The sequence below is a fragment of the Ictidomys tridecemlineatus genome, unplaced genomic scaffold (genome assembly GCF_052094955.1).
Source record: "Ictidomys tridecemlineatus isolate mIctTri1 unplaced genomic scaffold, mIctTri1.hap1 Scaffold_187, whole genome shotgun sequence".
NCBI lineage: Eukaryota > Metazoa > Chordata > Mammalia > Rodentia > Sciuridae > Ictidomys > Ictidomys tridecemlineatus.
In genome coordinates this window covers 74,942-85,270 of record NW_027521609.1, presented here as the reverse complement: position 1 = coordinate 85,270, position 10,329 = coordinate 74,942, and the positions used below count along the sequence as shown (strand labels likewise).

Below are 10,329 nucleotides of genomic sequence, written 5' to 3'. Positions count from 1 at the left end.
ATATAATTAATTCATGTACCCTCGTCCAAGCCCAAGAATACATAGAGATTGTGGGACAGAATAGAGAATCCAGAAACAGAACCAACTGGACATTTGGGGTACAATAAAAGTTAGTTTGGGGAAAATAGACTTTCTAATAAGTAGCGTTACCACATGGAAAATTATAAAATTGGATTTTTCTCTACTTATTCAAAAGATAAACTACAAATGGATAAGAAACATGAATGTAAAAATAGAAAATAAACAAGTACTAGAAAATATTGGGTGAAATTTTCTATGTATTATGAGTGGGCAAAACCTGCCTCATTGAAAAAATCTTTCCTGGCTGTATCTAAACCTGCTACACACACACACACACACACACACACACACACACACACGCGCGCGCAGTTTGACCATGACAACCTGAGAAAAAATATTTGCAACCTATTATTGTCCAAAGAATCATGTTCCTGAAATATAAAGAACATTATAAATAAAATGGCCAGCAAACCTATACAAAAATGGGCTGAAGAAATAAACAGATCTCAGGAAAAGAAATGCAAATAGCTATAACATATGGAAACATGCTCTGCTTAGCTCATAATGAACAAAATACAAATTAAACCACACCAAGATACCATTTCTCACTTGCCTTGGCAAGATCCAAACGTTTGACAACATACTCAGTAGGTGAGAGAATGTGGGGGAATACAAATTCTCAGATAAGTATACAAAATGATACAACCCTTATGAATGAGATTTGGCAACATCTCCCAAAACTGCTTATATATTTACCTATTAACTCAACAATCGCACTTTTTTTTTTTTTAACTTTTTCAGTGCTGGGGAAGGGTATCTAGGGCAAGTGCTCTACTGCTGAGCTATAGTCCCCCAGCCCTAACTTCTAAAGATACTGGGAATACAACAACAAATGTTTAAAACTTGTATTTACAAAACTATGTTATTCAAGCATTAATTATAATAATACAAGATGGTCACAAAAGGCTGAAACAACCGTCATCAATGAAAGTTGTTGAATAAACCAAAGAAGAAAGAAAATAATTTTAAATACTGCTAAGAGCTGGTTTCCAGAATATATATTTTTAAAATGAAGTAGAGAAAAATATTTGTAGAATACTATTTGTATCTTAGAAAGTGAAAAAAGATGAGTATATTATTTCTTATAGCTTTGAGGTAAAATTGACATGCAATAAATTACATGTATGTAAAGTGTGCAATTTGATAAATTTTAACATGAAATTATGAAATTACCATTATAATCAAGATAATATACACATCCTTTACTTCCAAAAATATTCTCATTCTCTAGGTAATTCTGCCCTTTGTCACCCTTCCTTCTTGCCCCCCACTTTCCCATTCCTCCAGCAAAATGTCTATCTTAATAGATTGCTTTGTATTCCTCAAGTTTTATGTGTATGGGATAATGTATTTTCTATGGCTTCTCTTATTCAGCATAATTTGAGATTCATCTACATCAGTTTATCTATCATCTATTTTTATTGCTGAGTAGCATTTCATTATATGTACATACCACAATTTGTCTATCATCTATTGATAGACATTTGGATTTTTTTCCAGTTTGGGGCTTTTACAAATATAAAATTCCTCCTATTGCTATATAACTTATCTTTTCTTTGGAAAAGAATGGTTGGATATGACTGGTATATGTTTACCTTTTTAAGAAGGTGATTCTACCACTTTATATCCCCACCAGCTGTGTACCCATCCAGTTCCTCCATCTCCAACCACTCAGCACAATTGTCTTTAATATTAGATATTTAATAAGTGTGTAGTGGTAACTCTTATGCTTCAAAATTGCATTTCCCTGATAATTATGTCAAGCATTTTTAATGTCTTTATTTACTATCTGTTTATCTTCTTTGATGAAGTGTTATTTTACAGGACTATATTTTTTCTAATGAGTTCTAAGAGTTCTTCATATATTCTTGATGCAAGTCTTGATAAATGCTTTACAGTAATTTCCTCCCAGCTTGTGTTTTGTCTATTTCATTCACTTCAAAGTGTATTTTGAATTACAGAGGTTTTAGTTTGATGAATCCCACATTGTCAAATCCTTTTTAATGCTTTTGTTGTCAAATTTAAGAAATCTTTGCCAAACCTAAGTTCAACAAAAATTTTTCTCTTATTTTTTTCCTAGAGGTTTTGTAGTTTTGAGTTTAATATTTAACTCTGTGAGTTAATTCAGGTGTCTAATGCAAGGCATGGATCAATATTTTGCATATAAATATGCAGTAATTTCAGTACCATTTGCTGAAAAAACTTTCCATTCTCTACTTGTCTTTCCATCTTTGTCAATGACTGTTGCCATATATATTGTGTATCTATCTCTGAATTCTTGGCTCTGTTCCAATGTTTTGTCTGCAATCCTGATTACTGTAGCTTTAGAATATTTTTTTTTCTTTTTTTCCTCTTCGTATGGTACTAGGGATTGAACACAGGACCTTGCATATGCTAGGCAAGTGCTCTACCACTGAGCTACATCCCCAGCCCTAGATTAAGTCTTGAAGCCACGTATTCTAGGTCTGTTGCAATCAGCTTGTCATTTTCTACAAAACTCTGCAGGAATTTTGATTGGAATAATGTTGACTCTGGTGATTAAACTGGGATGAATGGACACCTTAGTCTTCTGACTCATAAATTAGGTATATCTCTCCATTTAGGTTCTCTTTAATTTCTATCAGCAATATTTTATAGTTTTTAATATATACATTTTAGTTTTTGCCACGTTAATGTTTAAATACTTCATATTTTTATTCTATTGTACACGGAAATCTTTAAAATTTCAATTTCTAATTATTCATTGTTAATATATAGAAAATATAATTGCTTTTAGATGTAAATATTATCTGTCAACCTTACAATAGCTTTTTTCTAGATCATACCAGATTGTATCTATATATATTCATGTTATCTGAAAATAAAGAGAATTTTATTTCTTCCTTTCCAATCTGAGTGCATTTTATTTCTTTTTCTTGCCTTAGTATACTAGCTATTTCCTTACTGCACCCCAGTACAATGCTAAATAGATGTAATGAGAGTGGACATCTCTGTTTGGTTTCTGATCTTGGGGAAAAGTATTCAATTATCAACCATTAAGTATGAGGTTAGCTGCATTTTTTCAGAGGATATTTTAAGCTCCCTTCTATTCCTAGTTTGTTGTTTGTTTTTCTACATCAATAATCAATGCTGAGGGGCTGGGGTTGATACTCAGTGGTAGAGCACTTGCCTAGCATGTGTGAGGCAATGGGTTCGATTCTCCACACCGCATATAAATAAGTGAATAAAATAAAAGTCAATCAACATCTAAAAAAATTTTTTAAATAATAATCAGGGCTGATTTTTTTTTTACATGTCGATGGGATTTATTGTCACCTACTTGTACATGCACACAAAATAACAATATAATTTGGCCAATATTACTCCCCAACATTTCCCCCCTCTGCTATATTTTTTAAATGCTTGTTTTGTATCTCTTGAGCTAAACACAAAGATTGTGCTTTTAGGTACATCAATGTGGTAAATTTCATTGATTTTCAAATGTTAAATAAATTTTGGATTCTTGACATAAATCCCCATCATCAGTCTAGTTTTTGTCTATGATGTATTTTCCTTTTACATATTGTTGTATTTGACTTAAATTTTTGTTTAGAATTTCTGTACAGATTCATTGGAGATCTCTTGAGAGGTATGTGATTTTCTTTTCTTGTTATATCTTTGACTTGGTTTGGTGTAGTGATAACACTGGCTTCATAGGAGAAATATTTCCTTGCTTTAATATTCTACAAGGGTTTAGTATTACTAATACTATTAGGAATTAGTATCATTTCTCCCTTACAGGAATTGGATCACCAATAAAGCTATCTGGGTCTTATATTTTTTTCTTTGTAGAAAGGTTTTTACCTATACCTTCAATTTCTTTAATAGTCAACAAGGTTTATGAAGTTGTCTGTTTTTCTTGAGTGAACTTTTGCAATTTGTGGCTTAAATAGAATTTCTTCATTTCATCTAAATTGTCAAGTTAATTAACATAAACTGTTCATAATATCCCCATTATCAGTCTAGTATCTGTGAAATCTGTAGTTATATCTCTTCTCTGATTGCGGATATTGGTAATCTGTGTCTCCTCTTTTATTTCCCTCACTAGATGTTGATCAATTTTATTCATCTTAAAGAACTAGCTTTGGGTTTCATTGATTTTCTCTTATTTTCCTTTTTTAAAATTTTACTGACTTATAGTCTTTATTATATCTTTTTTTCTTGCTTACTTGGAGATTAACTTATTTTTCCTTTTCTAGTTTCTCATAGTAGGAACTAAAGTCAATGACTGGAGACTTCTTTTTCAATAAAGCTATCTTGGGCCTGGTAGTGCTATAAATTTTCCAATAACGCTTTAGTGACATTGCACAAATGGATATGTTGTTTTCAGTTTTATTGAACTCAAAATATGAATTTCTTCTCTGATTTATTTGACTCAAAAATTATTTAGCAGTGGGGGCTAAGGTTGTAGCTGAGTGGTAAAGTGCTTGCCTCACATGTGTGAGGCACTGGGTTCGATCCCCAGCACCACATAAAAATAAATGTACTGTGTTGTTCATTATATATATATATATATATATATATATATATATATATTTAGCAGTCTGGCACTAAAGTTTTCAAATATTTGAGAAATTTCCAGATTTTTCCATTATTGATTTCTCATTTTATTGTGTTCAGAGAACAAGCTTTGCCTGACTTTGAATACTTTTATATTTACTGATAATTTTTTTAAGATCCAGAATACAGTTTATCTTGATAAATGTTCCATGTGCACTAAGCTCCTTGGGAGTTTTCTATAAACGTCAATTAATTTCAAATGGATGGATTGATTATGTCATTCACACTTTCTACAATCTTACTTTTATTTTTCATTTTCTGCCAATTGCTGAGGAGAGGATATTGAAATCTCTAAATGTAATCTATAGGATTCATCATTTTCCTCATAATTCTATCAATTTTTATACTTCATGTATTTTGAAGGTCTAATATTAAAAGTACAAGCATTTAAGTTTATTATATAATCTTGACTGATTCCTTTATCATTAGGAAATAACTTTCTTGAGTCCCGATGATATATTTTGCCCCACAACCTCTTTTGGTTTAATGTAGCTACTCCAGATTTCCTTTCACTAGTGTTTAACATGAGATACCTTTTTCAATCATTCTAATTTTGACTTCTTTGTGTCTATTTACAGTGTTACTCCCTTAGACATCTATTTGGGTCTTGCTTCTTTAGGCAATATGACAATCTCTGTTTTTAACTGATGTATTTAGATACTTTCCACTTAATAGGATTACTGCTGTGCATAGGTGTAAGCTTAATATAATCTTCTATTTGTTCCTTCTGTTCTTTGTTCTTTTTCTTTTCTTTCTGTCTTCTTTTGCAGAAATACCACTATCGGTATTTTTAGTGATTCCTCTATTGGCTTATTAAGCTATAACTCTGTTTTCTAATCTTAGTGCTTCAGGGTTTAGAATGTACATCTTTAATTTGTCACAATCTACCTTCAGATGATACTGTATTACTTCACATATTCAATAAGAACGTTACAATAATTACTACCCTTCTGAGATTTATACTGTTGTCATGTATTTTACTTTACATGTTTTCTAAATCCCATACTACACTGATATTTGTCTTTAAACAGTCAATGACTTTTTAAAATGTTCAAATAAGAAAAATTATTTTAAATATTTATGCATACAGTCACCATTTTCAGTGTTCTTTACTCCTTTATTCCATTATTTCCATCTGCTGTCTTGGTGCAAGTGTAGGGTGAATTCTTTCAGCTTGTATGTCAGTACAAGTCTTCATTTTAGAAAGATATTTCACTGGGCATGATATTATCGGCCAACATTATTACTCTTCAAATATATTAAAGGTATCACTCCACTATATTCTCTTATGCCTAATTTCTGACAAGAAATCTGATGTCATCCTTAGTTCTTCTCTACATAAATGTTTTCTCTAACTGCTAAGATTGCTCTTTATCACTGGTTTTGAGCAATTTATTTATGATATAATATACCTTGATATAGCTTTATTCATGCTTTTTGTACTCTAGTTCCTTTTAATATCTTGGATCTGCAGATGTACAGTTTTCACAAATTTTTGAAAATTTTTGGCCATCATTTCTTAAAATATTTTTCTGAATACCTCTCAACGCTCAACTTGAAACTGTCCCACAGCTCACTGATGCTCTGGTTCACTTTTCTTTAACAGAAGAAATTTTCCCTGTGTTTCATTTGGGGTACTTCTCCTGTTATGTCCTCAAGTTCACTAACAGTTTCATCACAATGCTTATTCTGACATTAATCCCATCCACTGTGTTTATCATATATTTTCAACTCTAGAAGTCTGATTTTCTTAAAATATATCTTCTATATCTCTTTTTACCTTTTTAACACACGAAATATAGTAGTAATAACTTTTTAAAAAATGCCATTACCTCATTCTAACATCTCCGGCAGTTCTCGGTTGGCTTTGATTGGATGATTCTTCTCCTCATCATTGTGGATTGTATTTTTCTTGCTTCTTTGCATGCCTGGTAAGCTTTGATTCGATGCCATACATTACGAATTACTATTCTTAATATTTTGTATACAATTAAATTACTGGAAACAATTTGATTCTCTTGGGTCTGAATATTTGCTAGGTATGACATAAATTGTAATAGTCAGTCCGAGGTAACACCCTTCTGATTATTCTACCCAACTTCCTTAGATAGTTTTTTCCAGGTGCTATTCTGGTCCCTGTGTTAGGACCTGTTCCTTCTAATCACTTAAGATTGTTTCTCTGACTTGCTAAGCAGTTTCATCACACTTATGTGCAGATCAATACCCTGCTGAACACTCAGAGAGCCTTTCACAGATTTCCAGAATTGTCTCTCAATGTAGCAACCTTCTTTTGGTACTCCACCCTGTGAATTCTAGTCACTTCGGTTTTCCTGGAATCTCAGCACCATCTCTCAATTCATGGTATCCTCTGGTTCTGCCTGACTTTCCCTTCTTTGTCATGGCTTGGGAATCTCTTAACATAGTAAAAGCTGGGACAACTAAAGAGCTCACAGCATTTGTTCCTTATGTTTCCAGAATCATTCTTTGTTGCTTGATCTTCAATGTTGCTGGATCTTCAAATTTTATCTGTTTGTGGGTTTTTTTTTCATATTTATTTTAGTTGTTTCAGTTGGGAAGGTGAAGCCAGTACCTATATAAAGCTATCATAGCTAGATGTAAAAATCATTTGCTTTTCTTTTTCTTTTTATGGTGCTGGGGATTGAACACATGGCCTCATGTATGGTAGGCAAGTGCTCTACCACTGAGCTACATATCCCTTTTCTCCTTTGCTTATTTTTTTAATAGCAGAATACATAATGAAATAAATTTTAAAAGTTAACTATAAAAGAGAGTAACATCAGGGTAGACAGAACTGGGACAAAAGCTAGAATTCTTTCAAAATCAGGCAGGAGAATCACAAGTTCAAAGCTAGCCTCAGCAACTTAGCAAGTCCCTACGCAATTTAGTGAGAACTATCTCTAAATAAAAAATAAAGAGGCTAGGTATGTGGCTCAGTGGATAGGAGCCCTGGGTTCAATCACCAGTACTAGAAAACAGAAACAACTTATTTTTACAAATTAACTTTGGCTCTTCTAAATATTTAAATAATTGTAAAATAAACAAAAAAATCTTTAAAAAGTAATACCTAAATATTGAAAGCAAAAATGAAACAACCTGTGACATCAAGTTGGTGACAAACCACAGAAATGAATTAGTTCAAACATACCTTAGTGGGATATAGCTTAAAGACAAGAGAATTTCATTTCAGGAATACATTCCTGAAAGTATTTTAAATAACATAAATATAGTCTTATGTTGCTTAATGATGAGAATAAATTCTGAGAAACACATCTTAGGCAATTTCAGCATGTAAACATCATTGAGCATACTTATACAAACCTAGAAAATATAGCCATTTCCACACGTAGGTATTCATATATGGTATATCATCGCTTTGGGGATAAAAACCTATAAGATATTATTATACTGAATTCTGTAGACAATTGTAACGTTGTAAATGTTTATATATCTAAACATATCAAAACACAAAAAAGATATTAAAATACTAGGTGACAAGAATTTTTTAGCTCCATTATTATGCACTAATGACCAAAATGTCATTAAGTGGCACAAGACTGTAAACAATTATACTGATGTCATTGAAAACTGGAACTCCAACATCAGAGAAAGAAAACACAAATCTAAGATAGATGAAGTGAAGTAAAATCTCTCCTGAATTTTCATGGGAATTATCTAAATGACATGATGAAAAATCCCCACGTATTTCTGAGCTTTGTTCACTAAAAAGGCCTACAAATGACAGTCAATTTGAGCAATAAGCAATCCTAGTACTTGGAATGTAGCCTCTAAATATCATTTCCTATTGAAAGGAACTAAAGTTCTTTTAGAGAAATAGTTCCTTCAAGGTCTGGACAGGGAATGTTTAAGATGAACTTGGAATATCTCATAGTTCAAAAGCAAGGGAAATAGGTAACAATGACCACTAGGTGGTGGCAAAGGGTCCCAGGAGCCAAGATAAAGAGGCTTCTACAAGGCAAAAGGGGGAGAAATTGAGCATCAGGTAAGAACAATTACTATTCCTAACTGGATTAAACACACCAAATATTTTTAAATGCATGACATCATATTGAATCTTAAATAAAAGTTAAAAAGATTTCAAAAGCCCCTTTGGGTATCATTTGATAATGCTAGAATACCACCTTACTATTCTGAAAAGTAATGAAGAAAAGGAATCAAATGTTTATCTCCTGCCTTAACTATACAAACCAAATATCTGTGTAAAGAATAATCAATCATAGCCAGGCGCCGTGGCACACACTTGTAATCCCAGTAGTTCGGGAGGCTGAGGAGGGAAGATAGCAAGTTCAAAGTCAGCCTCAGCAAAAGCGAATTGCTAAGCAACTCAGTGAGACCCTGTATATAAATAAAATACAAAATAAGGCTGGGGATATGGCTCACTAGCCAAGTGCCCCTGAGTTTAATCCCCAGTACAAAAAAAAAAAAGAAAGAAAGAATAATCAATCATAAATTTTTATTTGTATAGGCATCCCAGCCTTTAAATGAAGAAAGAAAAATCCCAGCAACTCAGACCATTGCTATTTTGCAACCTGTAATATATTAACAAATCTCACCAAGGTCACTGTTGACTAGTAGTCAACATCAAAGGAGAGGACATGCAGATGTCAATGCAATATTTTATTAAGTTTTCATAAGAAACAGAATTGAACCTAAACCTGACTACCAATTTCCAAGAAATATAAAGCAACAGAGAAAGGCTGAGGTTGTTAGCTCAGCACTTGCCTAGAATGCATGGAGCCCGAGGTTCAATCCCCAACACCACCAAACAAACAAACAAAAAAAAGGCAATAGAGAAAACAGGTTAAATTGTTGTACCAGGGGGATGTCATTTATTCACCAAAACTACAATATATCCTAGAAGTCCCACAAACATATTTTTTTCAATTATCGCAAAAAGTTACAACAAAAGGATAAATCAATAGAGAGTAACTTATATGAGACTTGTTCTCCCACTGAAAGCAACCAGAAAGTTGGAATATATATATATATATATTTTTGGTACCAGGGATTAAACTCAGAAGCACTTGATCACTGAGCCACATCCCTAGTCTCAGCCCCATTTTGTATTTTATTTAGAGACAGGGTCTCACTGAGTTACTTAGCACCTCACTTTTGGCTTTGAACTCATGATCCTCCTGTCTCAGCCTCCCAAGCCACTAGGATTAAGGCATGTGCCACCATGCCCAGTCAAAATATATTTTTAAAGAGCTATTTTTCAGATAGAAAGCCACAAGGGACATGCAACTGTCACCCCTAAGAGCAAGAGAACAAATAGATGAGCATTCTACCTGGAGGCACCCTCTAGACCTCAGTTTAGGAAGGGGAACCCAAATAGGGCATAACAGTCTCACTGAGGAGAGAGAGACCAGAGTTCCAGGAGATTAAGCAGCCAAAAATATGTAGAGAAAACTACCAGAAAGATGGGAGCCACAAAGAAAGAGAGTTCCAGAAATCTGCATGGAGGTGGTCTTCAGTTTGGGGCTACATTCTAAGCAGTACCTGCGAGGGCCAAGAACAACTATAAGCTAACCAATCCCACAGTTGGCACTGAGCTGGGAGAAGTCTGGATTCCAGCTAGCCAGAGAGAGTTGACATACAAAAACAGTATGG

The 10,329-nt window shown here is 33.2% G+C and overlaps 1 protein-coding gene across 1 annotated transcript in view; it reads left to right on the top strand.

The window, feature by feature from the left end:
- Positions 1 to 10,329, top strand: part of LOC144372914 (uncharacterized) — an 80,143-nt gene that overhangs the window by 62,574 nt on the left and 7,240 nt on the right. The window lies entirely within an intron of this gene.